Source organism: Echinops telfairi, unplaced genomic scaffold, assembly GCF_000313985.2.
Source record: "Echinops telfairi isolate 266 unplaced genomic scaffold, ASM31398v2 ScPeMD7_60;HRSCAF=208, whole genome shotgun sequence".
Lineage (NCBI taxonomy): Eukaryota > Metazoa > Chordata > Mammalia > Afrosoricida > Tenrecidae > Echinops > Echinops telfairi.
The window spans coordinates 36,471,576-36,481,625 of record NW_022103958.1 but is presented as its reverse complement, the minus strand read 5'-3'; the positions used below and the strand labels follow the sequence as shown (position 1 = coordinate 36,481,625).

General features: G+C 41.9%; 1 pseudogene; it reads left to right on the top strand.

Annotated features, from left to right (window-relative positions):
* Positions 1–5,866: 5,866 nt before the first annotated feature.
* On the top strand, positions 5,867–6,791 carry LOC101660277 (annotated as a pseudogene).
* Positions 6,792–10,050: the final 3,259 nt, after the last annotated feature.

The following is a 10,050-nucleotide window of genomic DNA, read 5'->3' as shown; positions in this document are numbered from 1 at the left end:
CAAAATTTAGAACCAAACACACTACCATCAAATTGACTCCAATTTAGGGATATTGGCCCCAAAGTCTTGGCTATTTTAATATTCTCTAAACTCAAAACTGAACTCTTTGTCATAGAGTTAATTCTGACTCAGAGTGACCCTACACATAGGTAGAACTGCCCCGGTGGATTTCCAAAGTTATAAATCTGTATAGGAGTAGAAAGCCTCATCTTTTCCCCCCTGCAGAGTGGCAGGTAGTTTCAAACTGCTGACCTTGCAGCTAGCAGCCCAAGACGTAACCATTACTGCAGCAGGGCTCTTCACACAGATATGCTAGGGCTCTGTGTTTTCATCTTCAGCACCCGAGCCTGCCATAGATGTTGTTGTTGTAGTGGAGTGCCGTCTAGTTGATTCTGACTCACAGTGGCCCCATGTGACAAAGCAAGAACCTCTGTGTAAGGTTTTCTTAGCTGGAATCTTTATGGAAGCAGATGGCCAGATCTTTCTCCCAATCAGGCTTCCACCTTCTACTCAGTGTCTGTGTCTAACACTATACATTAGAAAATGCTCCCAGGAGGAAAAGCAATATCTCAATGGGGCTTCCCTAGTTACCCTTCTCTCTGAGGTTTGATACTCCCAAGTCTTGGCAGCCTTAGTTGGTATCTCAGGTCTTAGAAAGGCTCGACTCATTTTTAGCATTGATTCCGTTTGTATATGTGTTCATTGAAGCAGAGTTGATTTAATACAAGGGACCCCATCATAGCCCTAAGCAACACTCTCCACTTTTACTTTTGTCAAAAACACATTGGATGTTACACAACGAATCTGCGATAACTGACCACCTTCAGTGAAGGATCATACACCTTTCCCACCCTGTCTTACCTTCTGCTGCCAGTTATAATTGGTGTAAGATGATCATTTTTACTCAGTTAATTATTGTTAATTTTATAAATTAAGGCTCTTCTCTTTCAAGAATTATTTATGTCACTTCCATTCTGTTGTGTAACCATATTCACCACAGTTATTTAGAATAAATTATGTGCTTAAATGCTTTCAGTTGCTCATTACCAGTTCTGCCACACCATGACTTCACTATTTATGAGTTTTAAATTTTGATTCATTTTTTATTCAGCTGGCTGAAGTAGATCCTGGAGTAATTTTTCAGGAAGGATGCATGAGTCAAAGACTTCGTGAGGCCTTGCAGAACTGAAATCACTGGTCTGCTGACTTCATAGATGAGCCATGATTGTCAAGTCTTCAATCATTCACCAAAGGGGTGGGGGGAGAAGAACCCCACTCGACGTAAGCAAAGGTCTGTGCCAAATGCTAAGGACACAGAAATATGCAAACCGCACTTGCTCAACATGTTTGTAGATTCTGCACTCTAGTGGGGAAAGCTGACGTGATCAGCTGATGCTACAATTAATGACTGACAATCCTTTCTATAAGAGAGAAGAACAGAGTTCTGGTTAAGAAGGGAGCGAGCAGAGGCAGACATGATCTCGTGTGACAATAAATGAATTCGGTTCTGTGGGGTTTTCATTTGAGAAGAAGTGATGAGTTCTGGGCAAAAACAATAAAACAAAACCCCCCTAAAACCATAATGTGTAAGAACTTGAGGCTGGACAGACTGTGACCCCTTCTTCAAAACAGCCTGAATCCCCCGCATCTCCTGTTTGGATTCTTGCAGGGCAACCCTGAGCACTCGCTCCTTCACAGCCACATGTTATACCTCTCCTTCCAAGATGCTCCCACAGGCTGCAGTTGTTCTCAGACTGAGGGAGAGCTGAAGTCCCAATGCTGTGCCATGCAGTCAAGCGTGATCTGCCCTTGTTCGCTCCAACGTCCTCTATAATCACTCTCCGTTTTGTTCACGGGTCTCCTTGGCATTTGCCTGATGCCATCTTTGTCAGGAACATTCATCCCCTAAATCTTTGAATGTCGTGTTTCTTCGTTTTATTGTAAGCGCTGCTCAAATGTCGCCGTTTCAGAGGTGCCTTTGCTGGCCATTCTCTAATAACAACCTCCACTTGACTGTCAGTGTTTGTCTCTTCCTCAGATTTATTTTCCTTCCTAGCACTGACCTCTTGTATATCCAATCCCGTTGCAGTGCAATCATTTCAGACTCAGAGTGGTCCTATAGAGCTGCGTGGAACTCCCCAGGCTTTCCAAGGTTGTCAGTCTTCATGACTGTAGATGGGCTCCTCTTTTCCCGTCGGGGTGGCTGGTACATCCACTGGATGCTTTGTGCTGATCGTCTGCTTCCTTCAACTGGATTGTGAGCTTATGAGAGCAGATGTATTGTGAAGTTCATTACTATCCAGAAATGTGGTCGGAGGTGGTGGTGTGGAAAGCGAAGCTGACGACAACTCCCTGGTTGCTGGCCTGAGGAGTAGGGTAGCTGGAAGGGCCATTCGCAGAACATGGGAACGCGTAGATTTGCAGTGAACGACCACACGTTGAGGAGTAGAGAGATTGAGCATAGGATGGTTAGGAGAAAACCCTGAGTTCACTTGCAACTTTCCAGATGTTGGCATGGAAAGTACGACTTCCTGAGAAACCCCTGGGCCACAAGTCAGCCAGACTGTTTGGTCACCAGACAATCAGCATGGAAGGGATTACTGAGGTCATGGGCATGAATGGGATCATGGGAAAATGCACAGAGTGAGAAAAGACAGCCACCCACGCCTGAGCTCTGAGCAGCTTCCCTAGTGAAGGTGGAGATAGTAGACCCTATCTCCTGTGGGCTGAGGGCTCCCTGAGCACCAAGCTCATGCCCGCCTTGCTCGCCATTGAGAATCCCCAGCACTGAGGATGAGCGGGGATGTGTGAGAGCTGTCCTGCCATCTTTGTGATAAGTGAGCTAAACATACTTTACAGATGAGATCAATGAGGTACAATGGAAGTTGTCAGGAAGGTAGAATGGACATTTTATTTTCTTCTTTCTCATTGTCCTGCATGTGAATTCCATGATGGGAGGAAAGTGTCTGCATCCTGTCAGCCTCACAGGTGAATGAATAGGACCAGGATGTCACCAGAGGGACAAGGCTAGGGGCTGTGAGTAGGGAGAGCTACTGACCGAGCTCTGGGGGCAGAGTGGTTAAATTGTTCAGCTGTGAACCTAAAAGTTGGAATTCAAATCCACCTGTCACTTCCTTGGAGAAAAATGTGGCAGTCTGTGTCTGTAAAGCTTCACAGCCTTGGAAACCCTAAGGAGAAATGCTATTCTGTCCTATAGGGGTAAAATGATTCAAAATCAATTCACCAACAGTGTGTCTGGTTTGATTTTTATAGATACATGAGGAGCTTCCCAAAAGAGTTCATGGAAAATTTCCAGTATCTTTTAATTCAATTTTTTCCCATGAACTTTTTGGAGCTCCTTTGTATAGAAAATAGGGCTTGGTTTCCAAATAAAGTGATTAACCTCTGCGTCTTGTCTTTATCACTCAGCAGTATGCGTCTCTCCTAGAAATCCCTTGACGTCAGCTCAGATAGTTGTGTTTTATTCTTCTGAATGGCTCTACTCTCATGTTCTAAACTATTTCCTTGTGCTGCCCAGTCACCTTGTTATCAGTGTTTTGCCGCCTCAAAAAATTGCATGAAATAAATGTTTATTTAATACTATAAATTAGATGCCTGGGCCTGAGATCACAGACTTAAAGGTAGGTGTATTTAAAATTTTAGCAGATTTTGAAAGATGGCTTTGAAAAAGGTTTGAACATTTCATATTTTCATGGGAGATATTTTATCTCCACTAGCAGTATGTAAAAATCATTGTTTTTAACTTTTTCCATTAAAATAAGTGTACATACGTTGTTGTTTTTTTTTGTGTGTAGTTGTCAGTCCTTGGTTTGCCTTTCTATATTTTGCCTTTGTTTGGTTACTAGGGAGAGCAAGCCATTATTATCTGCTTGTTGGTTCTTTGTGTTCATCCTCCAGCAAATTACTAATTCATCTGTTTTACTAATTCTTCTAATGTGTTATTTCATATTTTAAGGTATCTAGGTTTTATTGAGCCTGGCCCACATGCCAGTGTCTTCAAAAGGTGAATCTATTGACCAAGCGATAGGAAGATAAAGAGGAGAGAATGAAGATTAATGGCATAATTCTCAAAGTAATGGGTTGTAAAGATTTTAGTTTATTTTTATACCAAAGAAAGGAATGCAACTTCCCAAAGTGGCAACAGGAATCAAGAGACTGTTGACCTTGCTTTCTGACCTTTCGATAAATGAGGTTTAAATAACGTTCTAAAAAGAGACCTACAGGTAACTGTAGTTTACAGTTAAGCATTTGACTACAACCAGAAAGACTGGCAGTAGGAGCCCACCAGAGACTGTAAGGGAGAAAGACCTGCAATTTGTTCCATAAGATTATAGCCAAGGAAATCCTAATGGGCAGAGTTCTGTTCTTTGACATTACTCTGCGTTGACCTTGAGTATGAGTCAGGCTCAACTTGAGGGCAGTGAGTTTGAGGTTGGTTTTCAATGGCCCCTAATGACAACCCCAAATGACTTAAAAAAAATCTTTTTATTGTGGGCTCATACAATTCTTATCACAATCCATAGGTACATCCATTGTGTCAAGCACATTTGTACAATTGTTGCCATCATCATTCTCAAAACATTTGCTTTCTACTTGAGCCCTTAATATCAGCTCCTCATTTTTCCCCTTCCTCCCCACTCCCCCATCCCTCATGAACCCTTGATAATGACTTTTAAGGGAAAACCTGAGCTTGGTTAGGTTACGAGAGCCCTCTCTCTGTGTGTGTGTGTGTGTTTATAACAATAGAGAATAGATGTGCCACAATGAATCATGAGTGGACATTCTAGAGAGCAGTAGAGAAGAATTTAGAAACATCAAGAGGAATAGGAAGAGAAGGTTATCAAGGGGAGATAAATAAAGGTAGTTTCAACTTTGAAGGTCACACAAGGTCTCTTGAAATTCAATTTGCCATTGTATTAAAGGAGCTATAAGCAACAAACCTGAACTAGTTGTCTTTGAGTTTATACAGATGCATAGCAATCCCGTGTGTGTGTGTGTGTGTGTGTGTGTGTGTGTGTGTGTGTGTGTGGCAGTAGCATATTTGGTGGGGGGGGGGGCATAGACTGCCAGGCATTACTTTCAAGGTGACTCTGGATGGATTACACTCTCCAACTTTTTTGTAAACAGTCAAGTTCTCAACTGTTTGCACCAACCAAGGACTTTAAAGACACTATAGAAAACAGATAGTAAATGGGCATTGCTGTGTTGCTGTAAAGCTATATTTATAAAATTAGAATGAAGCCTGGATTTATTTTGACTCCTGTCTTCCAAAAATAGAAAATAAAAAGTCAACAGAATCAATCTTGAATATATCCCACTTGAATATAGAGATCAGAATAGGAATGTGGTCAGGCGCCATTGAGTCAGGTCTGACCCATAATGACCTATGCACAACAAAAGGAAATATGGCCCAGTCCTGTGCCATCCTCACAATTGTTGTAGCCCTATGTCAACCTGTCTCATTGAGGACCTTCCTCTTTGTTGCTGTCCCTCTACTTTACCAAGCATGATGTCCTTCTCCAAGGATTGGTCTCTCCTGACAATGTATCCAAAGTATATAAGATGATATCTTGCCATCCTTGACTCTTTGGGGCACTCTAGCAGTACTTCTTCCAAGATAGATCAGTTGGTACTTTTGGCAGTCCCTGGTACTTTCAATATTCTCCACCACCAAAATTCACACATGTAGACTCTTCTTTGGTCTTCTTTATTCAATGTCCAACTTTCACATGCAAAAGATGCAACGAAAAATACCATGGCTTGGCTCTCTGCTCCTCCTTGTGTAGCAGGCAGCCTTGTCATCCTGTTTTTGTATAGTCCCAGCTGCATCCCGAAGACTTTCCCAATGGTGAAGGTCAGAGTAAACGGATTTGGCCACATTGGGCACCTGGTCACCAGGCCTGCTTTCAACTCTGGCAAAGTAGACACTGTTGCCATCAATGACCCCTTCATTGATCCCTGTATGGTCTACATGTTCCACTATGATTCCACCTACAGCAAGTTCAATGGCACTGTCAAGGCTGAGAATGGGAAACTTATCAATGGAAGTCCATCTCCATTTTCCAGGAGAGATGGACTCAACAACATCAAGTGGACTAAAGCTGGTGCTGAGTGTGTGGTAGAGTCCATTGCTGGTGTCTCCACAACCACAGAGAAAGCTGAGGCTCATTTGAAGGTGGTGCCAAAAGGGTAACCATCTCTGCCCTTTCGGCTAGTGCCTCCCAGTTTGTGATGGGTGTGAACCTCAAGAAGTAGGACAGCTCCCTCAAGATAGTCATCAATGCCTCCTGCACCAACTCCTTGGCTCCCCTGACCAAGGTCATCCATGACAACTTTGTCGTTGTGGAAGGACTCATGATCACAATACACATGCCATCACTGCCACCCAGAAGACTGTGGATGGCCCCTCTGGGAAACTGGTGAAATGGATGTGAGGCTGCCCAGAACATAATCCCTGTAACTACTAGTGCTGCTAAGGCTATGAGCAAGGTTACCCCAAAGTTGAATGGGAAACTCACTGGCATGGCCTTCCATGCCCTAACCCCCACTTCCACAATGGCTCTTCCCTGCCGTCTAGAGAAAACTATGTACAATGACATCAAGAAGATGGTGAAGCAGCATCAGATGCTCCCCTTAAGGGCATCCTGGGCTATACTGAAGACTAGATTGTCTCCTGTGACTTCAACAGTGATGCTCACTCTTCTACCTTTGATGCTGGGGCTGGCATTGCCCTCAACCACCACTATGCCAAGCTCATTTCCTGGTATTGAACTCAATAGTTCAATAATGCTATGATATCTATGTCTATTATTTATATGTGTCTCTGGTTCATTTAAGAGACATCATTATCATTTTATTGGAGAACATTATAAATTATCACTGTGGAGCACAAGGTAATTCTATAGATATTATCATTAGTTTAGCCCATGGTTTAGAACTTAAAACACTGTTGAGAAAAGGAAATTATACACATATAGGCCAGACTTTTTTTTAAAGAATGCAATGTATGAGTTATGAACTTCTGAAGATTAAAAGATTAAGTGATTGGACACTATTTATAAAAACAGTGTTGTTTGGGTATAGGGTAAAACTTTCAATAGCACTTATTCATAAAGGCAGAACCCTGCCCATTAGACTAACACCTATCATAATAAAGCAAAGAAATTCTGGCAATAGTAAATGTATGGTAGTCCCAGGTGACCATGCATTGGGCACCTTCAAAGGATGAGATCCAAATCAAAGCCCACCAATTCCATAACTTTGGTATAATGGTCATCAGCTTCTTTTCACACTAGGGTGTTTCAACCTTAACTCCAAAGGGCCATTTAATCCTTAAATCTGCTACAGGTGAGTTTATGGTAAAGTACAGTTCACTTAGTGGGGTTTCCAAATCAGATGCTTCTAGTGCGGCCTGTGAAGGGTGTTGTGAACCTCAAAAAGGCTGAGTCTAAAATCCCAGTTGTCTGTAGCATGCAGCCTGGGTCTAGGTCATTAAGTTCTGGACAGAAACTAAGCCACAAGTGTCCACTTAGGAACATGATAATGATATTCACTCCTTCGGGGTCTGTGTAAGAAATGTGAAGCCTAATTTTTCCCCATGGCAGATTGCCCCACCCAGTTTATCTACCAGCAGAAGTGTAATCGCCTTCTCTGAAACAAACATGCCCCCACCCTTGCCACCACTTGACTTGAATTTCCAATGAGGTTCACGAATCACTCTTGCAGGAATGCCTGTTGATTTGGGGTGACTGTAGAACAATGTTCTATCAGGGACTGATCAATCTTTTCCACCTTCCCCCATCCTGAGAAACTGACCCCAGCTGAGGTGAGACTTCGCTCAGGTGATTTTAAAATGGTACAAATTTTAGACTGCCCTTTGAAGCTGCACACCATCCTTTAAAGGCCACCTAGAAGCTGTGGTGGCCTAGTGGGTTATACAACACACTATTAACTGTGAGATTAGCAGTTCGAAACCACCAGCTGCTCTGCAGGAGAAAGATGAAACTTTCTATTCTCATAAAGAGTCACAGTCTCAGAAACTCACCGGCGCCATTCTACCCTCTCCTATAGGGTCATTATGAATCAGAACTGACTCAATGGCAGTGAATTGCTGTTTATATGGTTCGTGGTCACTAGACAGGCTCACTGTCTCATTGCTTGAGAGACCAGATTAGAAAATTACATGAGCTGAGAACAGAAGTATGCCTTTGTCTTGATATTTATCCTTATAGTATTGGACTCTTATTTGACCTTTTGTGATTGACTAACTTTATACAACATACTCGTTTGTTTCTAAGCTCATTCATATCATGAGAAAGCTCATTCATATCATGAGGTGTTCAATGGTTTCTTCACTGTGTTTTAGGGATACATAGTGTATATGTATGTACTAGAGTCTCTTTATCCATTCTTCTGTTTAAGGCTTTGGGGACTGTTTCCAACATCTTGCTTTTGTGAATTGTACTGCAACGAACATGGGAGAGCATGCCTGTTGTCTCTTAATTCTTGGAGTGTATGCCCAGCAGGGGCATTGCTAGATCATGGCGTTATTTTTATTCTCAATTGTTTTAGGTAGTGCTATATCAGTGTCCACAGTGGTGCATGCTTACAGGGCTACCAGCAGTATAAGTGTTCGGATCTCTCTACACTCTCTTCAGTACTTGCTCTCGTTTTAAATTGGGTTATCATTGTGAGTGTAAGGTAATATCTCATCATTGTTTTGATTTGCTTCTCCCATTCAGCTAGTGATCATGAACATTTTTCAGTGTGTTTGTTAGCCATGTGAGTGTCATTTAATTATTTTCTTTCTTATTGAGGTGTAATAGAATTATACAGATTTTAGTAATTAACCCCTTGTCCATTGTGCCAATGCTAAAGATATTTTCCCAGTCGGTGGGCTTTCATTTTACTCTTTTGATAAAGTCTTTTGATGTGCATAGGTGGTGTATTTTCAATTGGTCCCAATCATCTATTTTGTCTTCCACTGTGTGCGCTTCCTTCATTGTATTTTATAATCGGGGTATGCCTGCAGTAGGACCCTTACATTTTGCTCTTTTCTCACTGATGATCCTTTGCGTTCTGGGGTTTACATTGATGTCTCTAGTCCACTTTGAGTTCATTTTTATGCATGGAGCGAGACATGGGTCCTGTTTCGTTCTTCTGCGGATATAGATAGCATTTTCGCAGCACCACTCATTGAAGAGGCTGTCCCTTTCCCTTTTAGTGTGTCTGGTCCCTTGTCAAAAACCAATTGCCTCTAGGTGGGTGTATTTATTTCTGGGTTTCCTGTTATGTTCTGTTGGTCAATTCCATACCACTGGTCTACTTCTATTCTGCTCCGTTGCTCTGTTGTACCCGTGCCAGGCTGTTTTGATGACTCTGGCTGTCTAATAGGTTTTGAGGGTGGATAATATGAGGCCTCCTGCTGTGGTTTCTTTTTAAGTTCCTGGCTTATCCTGGACCTTTTCCTTTTCCATATGAAGTTGGCGATTAGAGTTTCCATGTCTTTAAAGAATGAAGTTGGGAACTGGATATAAATTGCATTCCATTTATAGATCGCTTTAGGTAGCATTAACATGTTCACAATATTAAGTTTTCCAATCCATGAACACAGGAAATTCTTTCACTTGTGTGTCTCTCTTTTGGTTTCTTGTAATAATGTTCTCTAGTTGTCTTTGTACAGGTATTTTGTTCCTTTGTTTTAGGTTTATTGCTAAGTAGTTCCTCTTTTGCGTGATTATTGTAAACGGCATTGTTTTCTTGATGTCCTTTTCTGTACTCTCCTCAATGAATCCAATTGATTTCTGATTATTAATCTTATAACTTGCTAATTTACCAAATCCCTCAATTCTTTCCAACAATCTTTTTGATTACTTAGGGCTCTCTCTCTCTAAAATCATATAATCTGCAAATTGTGAGAGTACAATTTCTTTGCCCAATAGTATTTCCTTGATTTCTTTCTGTTGTCTAATGGTTTTGGTTAAGACTCCCCACATGGAGTTGAACAAGAGTGGTGATAAGGAGCGTCAA